The 15,061-nt window shown below is 43.4% G+C and overlaps 1 protein-coding gene across 1 annotated transcript in view; it reads left to right on the top strand.

Moving 5' to 3' along the window:
* Window positions 1-15,061, top strand: part of LOC124619773 (pancreatic triacylglycerol lipase-like) — a 249,632-nt gene that overhangs the window by 139,946 nt on the left and 94,625 nt on the right. The gene's annotated exons all lie outside the window — the stretch shown is intronic.

Below are 15,061 nucleotides of genomic sequence, written 5' to 3'. Positions count from 1 at the left end.
TTGTAGGCGCTACAGTCTGGAACCGCGCGACCGCTACGGTCGCAGGTTCGAGTCCTGGCTCGGGCGTGGATGTGTGTGATGTCCTTAGGTTAGTTAGATTTAAGTAGTTCTAAGTTCTAGGGGACTGATGACCTCAGAAATTAAGTCCCATAGTGCTCAGAGCCATTTTTTAATTTGGAAATTTGTGGTAAGGTCTTATGGGACCAAACTGCTGAGGTCATCGGTCCCCAAGCCTACACACTACTTAATCTAACTTAAACTAACTTACGCTATGGACAACACACACCGATGCCCGAAGGAGGACTCGAACCTCCGACGGGAGGAGCACGGACCGTGTCAAGGCGCCCAAGACCGCGCGGTTACCCCGCGCGGCTGACTCTAATTGCCAACATTTGTATGGGCTGGATACATTCTCCGAAGGATGTATTAACGCGTTGAATGGAACTCTTCATTCGTGCATGTGTAAAAGTTCGTAAACTCATCCGAAAATAGTTAAAAAACTTATTTTCATCTCCCCTTAATTTCTCAAAAAGAACAAAGACTGCACCCACTTCGTCTCTTCTCATACTGAGTGGATGGACCCAATGCACTCTTCTTCTTCTACTGTTTATCAAACGTCTGTACAAGAGATACCACGCTAATAGCTGGTCGTGCTCCATTTATGTCGAGGTCAACTGAATATGCACGAGACGCGAAAGGACGGCACGGCATGCCATGCGGCTGCCGGCTATGTGTGAAGAGGCGGTAGGTCCCGTGTCGGCCCGGCAAAAATACAGGCTTGTCGGCTGCCGGGTTGATGTGAAATAAGCCTAACGCACTGCTTCCCGAGCGGGAAGGTGTGCCGGTCCCCGGCACGAACCCGCCCGGTGGATTAGTGTCGAGGTCCGGTGTGCCGGCCAGCCTGTGGATGGTTTTTAAGGTGGTTTTCCACCTGTCTCGGCGAATGCGGGCTGGTTCCCCCTATTCCGCCTCAGTTGCACTATGTCGGCGATTGCTGCGCAAACACTGTCTCCACGTAGGCGTACACCATAATTACTCTACCACGCACACGTTGGGGTTACACTCGTCTGGAATGAGACGTTCCCGTGGGGTCCACTGGGGGCCGAACCTCACAATAACCCTGCGTTCGGTAGAGGGCAGCGGTGGGGTGAGTGGACTACTGTAGCCTGTTGTGGGGTTGTGGACCAGCGTGGGCTATGACGGCGACGAGGCCTCTCCGTCGTTTCTAGATCCCCAGTTCAATACATACATACAGACATATATACCATCTCTCAAAGTATTAGACACTTTTTTCAACACTCTATATATTGACATTATAATGACTTACTGAAATTTAGTTTATTTGAGTTAGAAGATTAGGGGCCAGTTTCAGATATGTACGGCGCTAGCGTTAACCCTCCAGTGGCGCACTAACTGACCGCGAGTTACGGCTCCGTGCGCTCGGACTGTTGGCTCATGAGGCGAAGCGGTGACGCAATCGCGAGTAACGTCCAGTTCTCCACGAACGGCCGAGCCCAGTGCAGTCCGGCTGGCGCGGAATTTGGCTCGCTGTTCGCTTCTGCGAACGCCATCTGCCACTGAACGGCTACACTTACCGCCAAGTGCCCTGCAATCGCTGCCTCGGTTTATGCGATTAGAGGCTTTCTCGGCGTATTTCAGCTACGAAATCTTCACGGGTTATCAGCCGAGTGGCGTCGTCTTCTAGTCGCAACGCGTCAATGGAATGCGTATCCACCATCTTCAGGCGAAGTCGCCACTCGGGTGATAACCCGTGAAGATTTCATAGTTGCCTCGATTGTTATACATTAGAAAGTAAAGCTGCACAATTACCCAGCCACATCCCGATAAGATGTCAAAGTGCTGCAAATTTTGGCAACTTGCTTTAAACGTACAGAAATGTAAAACTGTGCGCTTCCCAAACTGCAGAAAAGTAGCACCCTTTAACGACAATATCAGTGAGACCGTGCTGGTAGCCGCGCGGTCTGAGGCGCCCTGCCACGGTTCGCGTGGCTCCCCTCCTATCAGGTTAGATTGAATAGTGTGTAAACCTAGGGACCGATGACCTCAGCGGTTTGGTCGCATAGGAACTTACCACAAATTTCCAATATCAGTGCGTCACATTCAGCTACTCATACTAATAGGCTACCTGGGTGGGATGACTTGTGCGGGTATAAAATGCAGTGTTAACAAAGACCCTATTGCAGGTAAGGCATATGTTAGGCTTCAGTTCACTAGTTTCATGCGGGATGGATTCCCATAGTCGTTCACACTTTCATTTTTTTTTTATTTCTTGCGATTGCAGTTTGGAGTATTACTTATCAACAAACAGAACGTTGAATTTGAGGTTTCTCCCTGAAGATGGGCGTTCAGTGTCGATAAAAATACATAGTCCTGTAATTCGTCCAGTACTCTATAATCACTCAATACATTGGATAACTGTAATCGAATGATAAGAAGTTTTAATAATAAAGTTGGTGGTCTAATTGCTTACCTTCAACCACAGTATTAATTACTATTATGACAAGTATTTAATTATCTAGTGTCACAGTACATGTTTTGACAAAAAGAGTTTTAATCATAATGTTGGTGGTCTAATTGTTTAGCTTCAGCCACAATATTAATTAGTATCATGACCAGTGTTTTATTATCTAGTGGCATTGCACATATTCCGACAAAAAGAGTTTGACTGCATTATTAATTATTTCTGAAGACGGATTCAACTGTAAAATGTGCCAAAGAAAACTTTTAGTTCATTGGCTTTTGGTGCGCAGTTTACCAAATATGTGTTCTTCCACCTTGCCGGACGGGATAATTGGCGGAGCTTTACGTAAGCTCGCGGGAAATAATGTGGAGGAATGTTTTGAGCAGTGGAAGGAACAACTGTAGAGTGCGTGGACTCAAACACAGATACAGCTCGTGCCAATTCTAACTTCGGTAAATCGAGTTTCTCGATCAATCAAACAAGTTGTGAAGTCCCTTGAAAAAATGTCGGTGGTCGAATAAATCACGTGTTCTGATACGCTGGATAAAGTGAATGGATTGTCATGACAGATAGTACCGAAAACAGTTTATACCCCAATTCGAAGTTAGTGGCTGGTGAACACTAGGTAATTCTAATTGTTTTGCGAATTGTTCAGATAGTTTCTTCGTCATGCAACTTTTTGCGACACTCGTTTTTTGTCCCAATAGTGCGTAACTTACCACAGTACATAAATCAGTTGCAAAAAGACATCAAAGAAGTTCAAGTTTTTTATGTTTGCAGAAGAAAAGAGGGTTAATGAGGCCATGTAATGTGTAGTGAAAACAAAAGTTTGAAGAAAAAAAGGTCAGATTTTTGTGAAATTATTTGTCAAAAAATAAGAAATAAAATACATTCGAGAATCACTTAACACACCCGTGAATGATGTTCGAAATCATGTACAGCAAATGAGACGCAGGTTGATAAGGCACATTTCCCTTCCCGGTGTTTGAAGGATTTTCTAGTGAAACATTTTTGAGACTGGAAAGTTGTTGGAACATTTTTACATCTTTGAGTGTAGATGACAGAAATATGTCAGGGCAGATACAACAGACTGCACGGTCAACATAACCCACCAGGCAAATATCCTCTAGCACTCTTTAAAATTATAGCACTGAAGAATTAAACATTAAACTTTAAAATCTCAACTGGCTCCTCATTTGCTGCACATGATTTGGAGCATTAATCAAAGGAGCATTAATAGTTTATCTAATCCATTTTATTTCCTACTTTTACACAAATAATTTCACAAAACATACGACTGTCTTTTAGACTTTTTTTATTTGCAGATTTTGTGCGGAAAGCGTGATCTTTTCGACCCCTCATTTAGTTTTCTACTGTCTTCTGTTCTCGAAATGTCCTCAGTTTCGTTCTTGATTCGAATAAAACTATTTTAACAGTTAATTATCACACCAATGCAACTTATTAGTTGCGAAACTGCTAGACCTTGAAGAGATGAATTTTTTGACAGTTATAAAGCTACCCGCTCTTGAAATACACTCCTGGAAATTGAAATAAGAACACCGTGAATTCATTGTCCCAGGAAGGGGAAACTTTATTGACACATTCGTCGGGTCAGATACATCACATGATCACACTGACAGAACCACAGGCACATAGACACAGGCAACAGAGCATGCACAATGTCGGCACTAGTACAGTGTATATCCACCTTTCGCAGCAATGCAGGCTGCTATTCTCCCATGGAGACGATCGTAGAGATGCTGGATGTAGTCCTGTGGAACGCCTTGCCATGCCATTTCCACCTGGCGCCTCAGTTGGACCAGCGTTCGTGCTGGACGTGCAGACCGCGTGAGACGACGCTTCATCCAGTCCCAAACATGCTCAATGGGGGACAGATCCGGAGATCTTGCTGGCCAGGGTAGTTGACTTACACCTTCTAGAGCACGTTGGGTGGCACGGTATACATGCGGACGTGCATTGTCCTGTTGGAACAGCAAGTTCCCTTGCCGGTCTAGGAATGGTAGAACGATGGGTTCGATGACGGTTTGGATGTACCGTGCACTATTCAGTGTCCCCTCGACGATCACCAGTGGTGTACGGCCAGTGTAGGAGATCGCTCCCCACGCCATGATGCCGGGTGTTGGCCCTGTGTGCCTCGGTTGTATGCAGTCCTGATTGTGGCGCTCACCTGCACGGCGCCAAACACGCATACGACCATCATTGGCACCAAGGCAGAAGCGACTCTCATCGCTGAAGACGACACGTCTCCATTCGTCCCTCCATTCACACCTGTCGCGACACCACTGGAGGTGGGCTGCACGATGTTGGGGCGTGAGCGGAAGACGGCCTAACGGTGTGCGGGACCGTAGCCCAGCTTCATGGAGACGGTTGAGAATAGTCCTCGCCGATACCCCAGGAGCTACAGTGTCCCTAATGTGCTGGGAAGTGGCGGTGCGGTCCCCTACGGCACTGCGTAGGATCCTACGGTCTTGGCGTGCATCCGTGCGTCGCTGCGGTCCAGTCCCAGGTCGACGGGAACATGCACCTTCCGCCGACCACTGGCGACAACATCGATGTACTGTGGAGACCTCACGCCCCACGTGTTGAGCAATTCGGCGGTACGTCCACCCGGCCTCCCGCATGCCCACTATACGCCCTCGCTCAAAGTCCGTCAACTGCACATAAGGTTCACGTCCACGCTGTCGCGGCATGCTACCAGTGTTAAAGACTGCGATGGAGCTCCGTATGCCATGGCAAACTGGCTGACACTGACGGCGGCGGTGCACAAATGCTGCGCAGCTAGCGCCATTCGACGGCCAACACCGCGGTTCCTGGTGTGTCCGCTGTGCCGTGCGTGTGATCATTGCTTGTACAGCCCTCTCGCAGTGTTCGGAGCAAGTATGGTGGGTCTGACACACCGGTGTCAATGTGTTCTTTTTTCCATTTCCAGGAGTGTATTTCAAATGTTCCTCAAATCACTAAGAAAGATTTTCGTAATCACCCTGATTACTTTCAAGCAATTAAGTATGTTTTTGTAAAACTAGACCTCACTTTGGTCACTTTGATACCCCATTTGTCAAGTACCCACTCTTTGTTTGGCTACGAAAATTCGGACAAAATCCCATTGCGTGATTCATAGCAGGTCTTGTTTTCGCTCAGCTCAAACATTTGACCAAAGAAGGACGTAGCGAAAACTTTCGGGATTCTTTCATCCACACTATCAGCAATCCTGTAACCGATCGATCTGACTGCTGTCGCTCATATGGAGCGAGAAAGTGGAAGTGCCACGCTGAATGTTAGTTGAAATGGCTTAGTCAATGTAGAGGACAAAAAATACCAGTCTAAGGTTATGTGCTTAAAAAAGCTAACTCACTTGCTGTTAGTCTCGGCACTGAAAGGTTCGCTCAGGCGAGCGGTGGCACACTAACTATAAAGACATAATTTGGTTCTTAAGATGATTTGCGGAGAAACTGCGGGCGTTGATGACACAGCTTGTTGAGCATGGAGAATAGAATGAAACAGATGTTTTCTTTTGTATTCCATGAAATTTGTGTATGACTTTAATTTCAAATGTTAAAGTAAATGAAAAATAACTAAAAGGTAAATTTGAAGGCGTGGCGCAAGCCGTTGACCGGCTTATTAACCTGACTGCAGCTAAAGTGCAGCTTTTCTTCGCCACTGCAATAGGAAGGGGAGGGTGGCGGGCCCATAGCCCCGATCGCCTTTTAGCCCCGGACAAGATACCCGGTACCCATTTGATAGCAGGCTGAGTGGAACTGCGGCCATCATGCAGCAAATGGAGCGAGGAAGAATCCCGCCATATTCGGTATTGAAACCGGGACCTCCAGGGCCGGTGTCTAGCGCTCTACTCGCTAGACCACCGTAGCCTCGAAAAGTAATTAAAGAATTTAAAAATCATCATTCTTTTAATTATTGTTTTAGTTATTACTTTTTGGCCGGCCGGAGTGGCCGAGCGGTTCTGGGCGCTACAGTCTGGAACCGCGCGACCGCTACGGTCGCAGGTTCTAATCCTGCCTCGGGCATGGATGTGTGTGATGTCCTTAGGTTAGCTAGGTTTAAGTAGTTCTAAGTTCTAGGGGACTGATGACCATAGCAGTTAAGTCCCATAGTGCTCAGAGCCTTTTGAACCAAGCCATTACTTTTTGCTTCCTTTTATAAAGGAAGGCAAATGTTATTGAAAGTACAGTAGCGGTTTTGAACATACTCTTATTTCGACGGTTTTTCTGATTCCACTTTGGTCATTCAAGTTTCCGTTAAGTCGAACTCTGAACTATTTGAATTTTTTGTTAGGTCCCCAGTTCGAGATATCGAGACTGGGCTATAGGTCCTAGTTTGAAGATGATCATCAATAACTGAACATATTTGGTAATTAGTAAAATCTGTAGCATCAATCTCGATTTGTTTCTTGTACGTCATAAGACTAAGAGGTGTGTCATAAAATTTTAATTAACTCTTCGAACAAACTGAATTAAATGATTAGTTTTTTGTTTTCTGGCAGGCACATTAGAACAAACTTGCTTCCTTCTGCACAAGAGTCTTCTATTCTTCTCTGTAACTGCGCTGGCTCCAAAACTACTTGAAAGAAGTTAGTTCTACTAAGAGTCTATAGCAATATTGTGGTCGACACCAATGGTGTCTCTTGGTTTAAAGCATTCGCTGACAGTCTCGGGTCTCACATATAGTTCGAACTAAAGGAAAGCCGATTGCTACCTATAGCAGTAGTTCCTAAACTGTTAAATGGTCGTAGTGCAGTAATCACACAACACAATCCAGTAGTTCAAAAGAGTTTGCATGTGGCAAAAATTTAACGTATCAGTTCATCATATCGCTGTCCTCATATGACTTTTAAGATATTCGAAACAATTAAAATAGTGCACAGACATAATCAGTGAGTCCGTCAACACGCTCTGCTAACCAGTCATTGGTGACAGAAGTCAATAATCACTCTGTTCCTCTAGTAAGATCTCTCTCGGAATTAATTAGTAATTATTGTCATAGAAGTCATGAATTAAACTCACGAAAACGAACTGTATGCAGTATATACAAATATTTCAGAATGTTAGCTGTCAGACTACAGCACGTTGTTCACGACAAGAGACGTAGGTGTTGCTCGTTTTACTCTCAACCGCAGACTGCCTGATCTCAGATGTGCTACATCTGTATATAGTTTCGCCTATGAACAGTATGTTTTACACTACTCACTATTGACGGCAACCATCTTAAATAAAATATTTTATGACCCTCAAAATATTGAACTTTCTAATTAGTGTGTTAATTAACAAATGCTGCACGTCAAACGAAACATAAAAAATATATCAACGAAATTATAATTCCAAAGTTCAGAATCTAACAGTAGTTTGTAACTGAAGTTAGCAATGGTCTAGTGCTTTGATGTTGATTAATTCGAAAGATAATTAGTTTCAGACAATTTTAGATACCTTATGGAAAAGCGCGAGAGATATACTTTCAAATGACATGCGTCAATATGCTGAAATATGTTTCCTACTGCTCACTAAATATGTAAGGTCGTACTGCGTTAACCTTTTCAGTTAACAATATTTCGTAATTACGAAGTTTCTGAGTTAATTAATCAGATCATTGCAACAATATTAGCTAGTAGTACATAAAGAGCAGTTAAATTTAATGGGATTAAGATTATTTATGAGTCTGAAATTACTATGCACTCACTGGTTACTAGGTAAACTATCATATTGTCATTATAATAGTTTAGGAAAAAATTTAGAAAATCTTGGGAGGCCGAAAAACGTAGCAGATGACACTGGATACTCAACTTGCTTCGTCTCAACATGTGTGCAGTCCTGGTGCACATTGAATACCTTGCGCCAAAGTGTCGTAGCACCGCGCTAGGAGCGCTGAAACGAAATTGTTCAGCCCGCTGAGAACGTATGAGCGTCGTGAGGTGATTAGTTTTCTGCATTTGAAGGAGAGTAACACTGCAACAATCCATGGTGAACTGGTGGAAGTGCATGGCAACAATGCGCCCTCAAACGACGCAGAGGTCATGCGGCACCGAAAATTCCATGCTCTGAATGCTGAAGAACAAAGTCGATGACCATCGGTATATTGATAATTTTTACTTATGGACCGTCTGACAGCAACTGAATAAAACACAATTTTAGTGCCATACGCGTTTCGCCTTTATTTTCTGCAAGGCATCATCAGTGGCCTGGAATATGTACATATGTTAGCTATTTTATTTACATTTTTGTCGCTTACCTATAGGTTATAAACAGTTCTGGTGGTTGCTATTTCCTATTAAGTAGTAATGTTTTGAACTGTACTTACAGGTTGCGTGGACAATTTCTTACGTATTACGCTCCTGTTGCATTTTTGGTGTTGTTCTTCTTCTTACGAACGCCAATTTGCGGTTTTTTCCACATTCCACTGCACTATGCACTGAACGCTTGTTTTAATGCAATGTTTTGGTTTCTGTTGCCGACTGTCAAATGTTTTTGCCAAAGATCGAAACTTATGAGTGTAATTATTGAAGTATCTCTGGTCTGTTCGTGTATGCATTTGTGTGCGCGTGTGTGTGTGTGTTTTGGTGTGATATTAATTTTATTTTATTTTACTTCATTTTATTTTATTTTATTTTATTTTATTTGTGTGTGTGTGTGTGTGTGGGTGGGTGGGTCCAGATGGTGTGGGGAAGAGTTTTCTTGTTTTACGTTATCATTTCCTTTATTAAGTGTAGTAGGGAGCCTGTGCTGATGTGTGTTTGTTCATTTATCACATGTTTGTTTTCTGCTATGGTTTTCTGGATGTGGAAGTTTTCTTGTGTTTGTATAAGATGTTTGTCATGGTTGCTTATTCTCATTATTTTCATTTCTTGTTCCATGTTTGTAGGATGATGGTTGTAGTGTTTTAAATGCTCTGAAAATGTGGAATGGTTTGTTTCATACTTCCAACATCTGATATGTTCTTTGTATCTTGTTTCAAAATTCCTGCATGTCATGCCTATGTATACTGCATCACAACTTTGACATTCAAGTTTATATATTCCTGATTGTTGGAATTTGTCCCTCTTGGTAGCTGGCTGGCTTAGGTGTGATTGAAGGGTTTGCCCAGGCTTATATGCTATTTTGAAGCCCTGTCTCTTTAGGATGTTTGCAACTCTGTGTGTTAGTTTATGTGTGTAGGTCATGGTGTACCATCTGGTTCTTTTCTGTGTGGTGTTGTCATTGTGTGTGTTTGTTGAGTGTGTTTGTAAGTTTTCAGCTTGTGAGTTCTTTTGTATTCTGGAAATGTTGTGTTTGTTTTTTATTTGTGTTTTTATTTTTTGATTGAGCCTGTGTACCACATGTGTGTCATACCCGCTGTTCCTAGCTATTTGTATGATTGTACTCATTTCTTGTTCATAGTTTCTCTTGCTGAGTGGGATTCTGTTTAATCTATGCAACATGTGTCTTAGTGCTGCAAGTTTCTGGCTATGGGGGTGGTTGGATGTGGAATGTATTATTGTGTCTGTGGCTGTTGGTTTTCTAAAGATGTTAAATGTATGTTTGCCATTTTCTTTTTTAATTGTAATGTCAAGAAAATTTAATTGATTTTCTTTTTCTTTTTCAAGTGTGAATTTTATGTTCTGATGAGCTTTGTTTATTTCTGAGTGGAGTTCATCTATTTTTTCACTTGGCTCATCTACCAGACAAATAATGTCATCCACGTATCTGTACCAATATATGATTTTGAAACTTTCATTTGTGGTTATCTTTTCAAATATCTGATTTTCTAGGTGACTGGTGAAAATATTTGCTAGTGTTCCTGATATTGAGGATCCAATGGGCAGTCCATCAGTTTGTAGATAATATTCTTTCTCAGACTGAAAGTAGTTTTGTTCAGTTGTCAGTCTGAGCATATTTGTTATTTCTTTTATTGCGTCTGTGGTGAGGTTGCAACAGAAACCAAAACATTGCATTAAAACAAGCGTTCAGTGCATAGTGCTGTGGAATGTGGAAAAAACCGCAAATTGGCGTTCGTAAGAAGAAGAACAACACCAAAAATGCAACAGGAGCGTAATACGTAAGAAATTGTCCACGCAACCTGTAAGTACAGTTCAAAACATTACTACTTAATAGGAAATAGCAACCACCAGAACTGTTTATAACCTATAGGCACAGTGACAAAAATGTAAATAAAATAGCTAACATATGTACATATTCCAGGCCACTGATGATGCCTTGCAGAAAATAAAGGCGAAACGCGTATGGCACTAAAATTGTGTTTTATTCAGTTGCTGTAGACGGTCCATAAGTAAATATTAACAATATACCGTAATATTACACGCAACTGAGGAAGACAGGACTACAAAAGTCGATGACCATCCTCTGTGTGGAACTGTGAATCAGAAGAGATGTGAGGATCCTGGTGTTCGAAAATCACCGCATCGTAGTCGAAACGAAACTAAGACTGGACAAACTGTCGTGGGTTACTTTTACCATCTCTGGCTTTCACAAATGATCGCGCCTATTCAAAAAGTCTGCCGAAGCGAGGCAGCTGCGGACATGCTACAGCTTCATCAGGAGAATCCAGATGATTTATTCAGCTCCCTGATCGGAATGAAAGAGTGCTGGGTGTATTACTCTGACCCCGAGACAAAGGAGCAGAGAGAGCATCGGAAACATATGGATTCGCCACCGCTGGAAAGGGCAAAGACCCCACCATCATTGGGCAAGCTGATGCTTAGTACGTTTTGAGGTTGTCATGGTATGGCGCCAACAGGTTAGTGGCAGACCGTGAGGTTTATGACACTGCCCCATCTCTTTCAGCGCAGGCCAGTCACACATGCTGCTTTTTTGGGCTATCAAATACGGCCTCACCACCCTATATTCGCCTACCATGGCACCCAGTCACTTCTTCTTTTTCCTGGGATCAGAAAACCATTGCGTGGCAGACATTTGCAGAATGAGGAGTTGGGACTATTTCTTAATCAGCCAAAATGTAGACTTCTACAACAAGTTCTCCGCCAGGTGATCCATTGTTCATGAAATGTGTCACATTCGAGAGTGAATGTGCAGAGGAAGACTAACAGCATCACCAAGTTTTGATTTTTCCTAGGAGATGATTACAGCTTAATGTCTATCCATGGGCATCCTCAGAAATTTATCCATGGGTGGAAGTGGGTGACGGGGAGAGACTAAAATTGTCCTTTTGGTTATAAATGAGTTTCTCACTTTCGTGATTTGGTATACCATAAGGCCTACATTTTATGGGTGACACAGAGAAGTCCACATATCCCAGATACCTCTGTAATGAATATAATGAATAAGAACTCTATTCCAAGAGGGAGTGCGGAGGGTGGGGGGGGGGGGCGGGGGGGGGGGGCGCAAGTGCCCTCTTGCACCCACCCCCACCCCCGCCTTTTCTCCTTACTGATGCCAATGTGTCCGTTGTAAACTGCTCGTCCCCTACCTTCGAGCTGATCCGTTGTGATGAAACTTCTCACTACGTAAAGGCTGTTCGAGGTACAGAAGAAAAAAGAAACGGTTAATCACTAATACAATGCAAGAAATATTTGTTTGTAGTACAGTGTGTGGCAAAAAAACTGTCTGTTTTAATTGGTTTCTAAAAGTGAAATGGTATTATTGGCAACACTGAAAGTTTGTTGTATGTTTCAGGTAGGTGCGCCATTTGCCGAGGTGGGATGCTGCAGTGGGCCTGAACGTGCTATGGCTGTTAAGCCTTTTACAAAAGCGGTGCCAGTGTTGCTGCTATACGGGACTACCGTCGTCAATTCACCCTTAGACGGAACGATCCTGTACCATCGGCACAAGCTATTGGGGAACGTCTCACAGCAGACAAGTATAACCCCAAATGTTTGTGTGGTAGATTAATTATGGAGTACACGTATGTGGAGACAGTGTTTGCACAGCAATCGGCGACATAGTGTAACTGAGGCGGAATAAGGGAAACCAGCCCGCATTCGCCAAGGCAAATGTAAAACCGCCTTGAAAAACATCCCAGGCAGGCCTGCAAACCGGACCTCGACACTAATCAGCCGGGTGGATTCGTGCCGGGGACCGGCATGCATTCCCGCTTGGGAAGCAGCGCGTTAGCAGCGCGGGTGGGCTATCGGAATGTCAGTGTGGTGCGCTGTTTCTTCAGTGGACATAATAAGCCTTTGTTTTTTGAGGATGAATATGGACGAGCAACCACAATCACATGTCAGCGGTAAGCTGCCATGGTTGATGCATTCCGTGCATATCAACTTGAATAGTTTCCTGCAAATGAGTATTCGTTTCAGCGTGTGGTGCTACGTCTCATGGTGCTCAAATTTCAGTGACATGTGCAGTGTGTTTAGTAACCAGATGACTTCAAGGAATGGGGACATCTTATCGGTCTGGCATTGCTTTCTTTGGGGGTTCCGGAAACAGCGTTTATGCTAGACGTGCACACGTAATTGCGGAACTGAAAGACACCATTGGTGAAGAAATCAGAAACATTCCGATACAAATGCTAGAACGAAAGTACCGAGAAAGATTTAAACTGCAGATTGTCAACGTACCAATGGTGGCCATCTACAAAACATAACTTTCAAAACTAGAACAGTGCACGAAATGGCAATACCTAATGGATTCGCTGTTGTGACTGAAACTGTTTCACAACATAACCCCTGGCCAGTTTCGCTATATGAGGGGCATTTGAAAAGTCCGTGCAAAAATAAAAACTACTTACGTGTTTGGGGTAAACTTCTTTTTATTTTTCGACATAGTCTCCTTTTAGACTTATACACTTCATCCAACGCTGTTCTAATTTGTTGATCCCCTCCGAATAATAGGAATTGTCCAAGTCTGCAAAATAGCTATTAGTTGCTGCAATCACCTCCTCGTTTGAATAAAATCATTGTCCCGCCGGCCATTTCTTCAAATTGGGGAACAAATAGTAGCCCCTGGGAGCCAAGTCTGGAGAATAGGGGGGATGTGAAACGTGTTTGAATCCTATTTCCATTAATTTTGCGAACCACAACTGCTGAGGTGTGTGCTGGTGCATTGTCGTGATGGAAAAGGCCTTTTTTGCGGTCCAATCGCCGGCATTTTTTTTGCAGCTCGGTTTTCAAACGGTCCAATAACGATGAATAATATACACCTGTAATAGTTTTACACTTTTCCAGATAGTCGATGAGGATTATCCCTTGCAAATCCAAAAAGACAGTCGCCATAAGCTTTCCGGCCGAAGGAGTGGTCTTCGCCTTTTTTGGTGCAGATTCTCCCTTGGTAACCCATTGTTTAGATTGTTCTTTGGTCTCAGGAGTATAGTAATGTATCCATGTTTCATCCACAGTGACGAAACGACGCTTAAAGTTCTGCAGATTCTTCCTGAACCTCTGCAAACCACACTTGCAACACTTCACACGATTCCGTTTTTGGTCAAGGGTGAGCAATCGTGCAACCCATCTTGCGGATAGCTTTCTCATGTCCAAATGTTTATGCAAAATATTATGTACCCGCTCATTCGAGATGACCACAGCACTAGCAATCTCATGCACCTTAACTCTTCTGTCATCCATCTCCATATCATAGATTTTATCAATGATTTCTGGAGTTGTAGCCTCCACAGGGCGTCCAGAACGTTCATCATCACTCGGGCCCATATGGCCACTCCGAAATTTTTGAAACTAATTATGAACTGTTCTAATCGAAGGTGCAGAGTCAAGCTTCTCTTTAGTCTCCTGACGCGTTTTGCCTTTCATAGAGTAATGTTTAATCGCCACACGAAATTCTTTTTCGTCCATTTTTTGACAATCACTCGACTTCCTTGATTCGCCCGAATGCCAAACACAAAGAAGTAGACCTATATGGCTAAAACTTGGTGTGCCTTCTTTCCAAAGATGCTACTAACTAAACATGACCTCGATGCGCGCCGGTGGTGCCATCTCTCGGACCTTGCACGGACTTTTCAAACACCCCTTGTATGTCGCTATATGCAAATCGACCTGTTTTTCTGCCAGGCCCTGTAGGAAGAAAGCAGTTTACTTTCTGATAGACCTTGTAATCTACTTTATAGTGTTCGGTATCTCAGTCGTTAAAAACTGAACCCTTATAGGATCAGTGTGTCTGTGGTTCTATTAAAATACCTTTTCTCAGGGACGGTTAGAGGTATCAAGTTGAAATTTATGTCACATACTAAGTTGTACGGTCCCTTGGCGGTGTGAAAAATTTATGCGTCTAAGTGAATGCAATCAGAACATACGGCCATTTATGTCACATACTTGGATACTCATAAACTCACTCATCAGAACCTATACGGGGTGACCATTAATAAAACCGACAAACTGCAGGGACGGATTCCTGACTGGAAATAGGGGAAAAAATGTCCTATGAACATGTGTCCGGAAATGGACGGCGTGCGTGCAACGACAGAAAATCGTCCCGCAATAGAGAGCTGATCGCATCCACGTCACAACAGGATTTCAAAGTCCTCCTGGGGACTGTAAGTGATATGGATAGCAGCGGTTGTCATTTTGGATAGACACAATCGTACTTTTGCTTACACCATGTTGGTAGGCCACTTGGATGGAGCATGTACTAGGGTTGGTCTCAA

Source organism: Schistocerca americana, chromosome 6 (genome assembly GCF_021461395.2).
Source record: "Schistocerca americana isolate TAMUIC-IGC-003095 chromosome 6, iqSchAmer2.1, whole genome shotgun sequence".
NCBI classification, from domain to species: Eukaryota; Metazoa; Arthropoda; class Insecta; order Orthoptera; family Acrididae; genus Schistocerca; species Schistocerca americana.
Note: the sequence above shows the minus strand (reverse complement) of the source record. Positions and strands in the feature narration are given on the sequence as shown.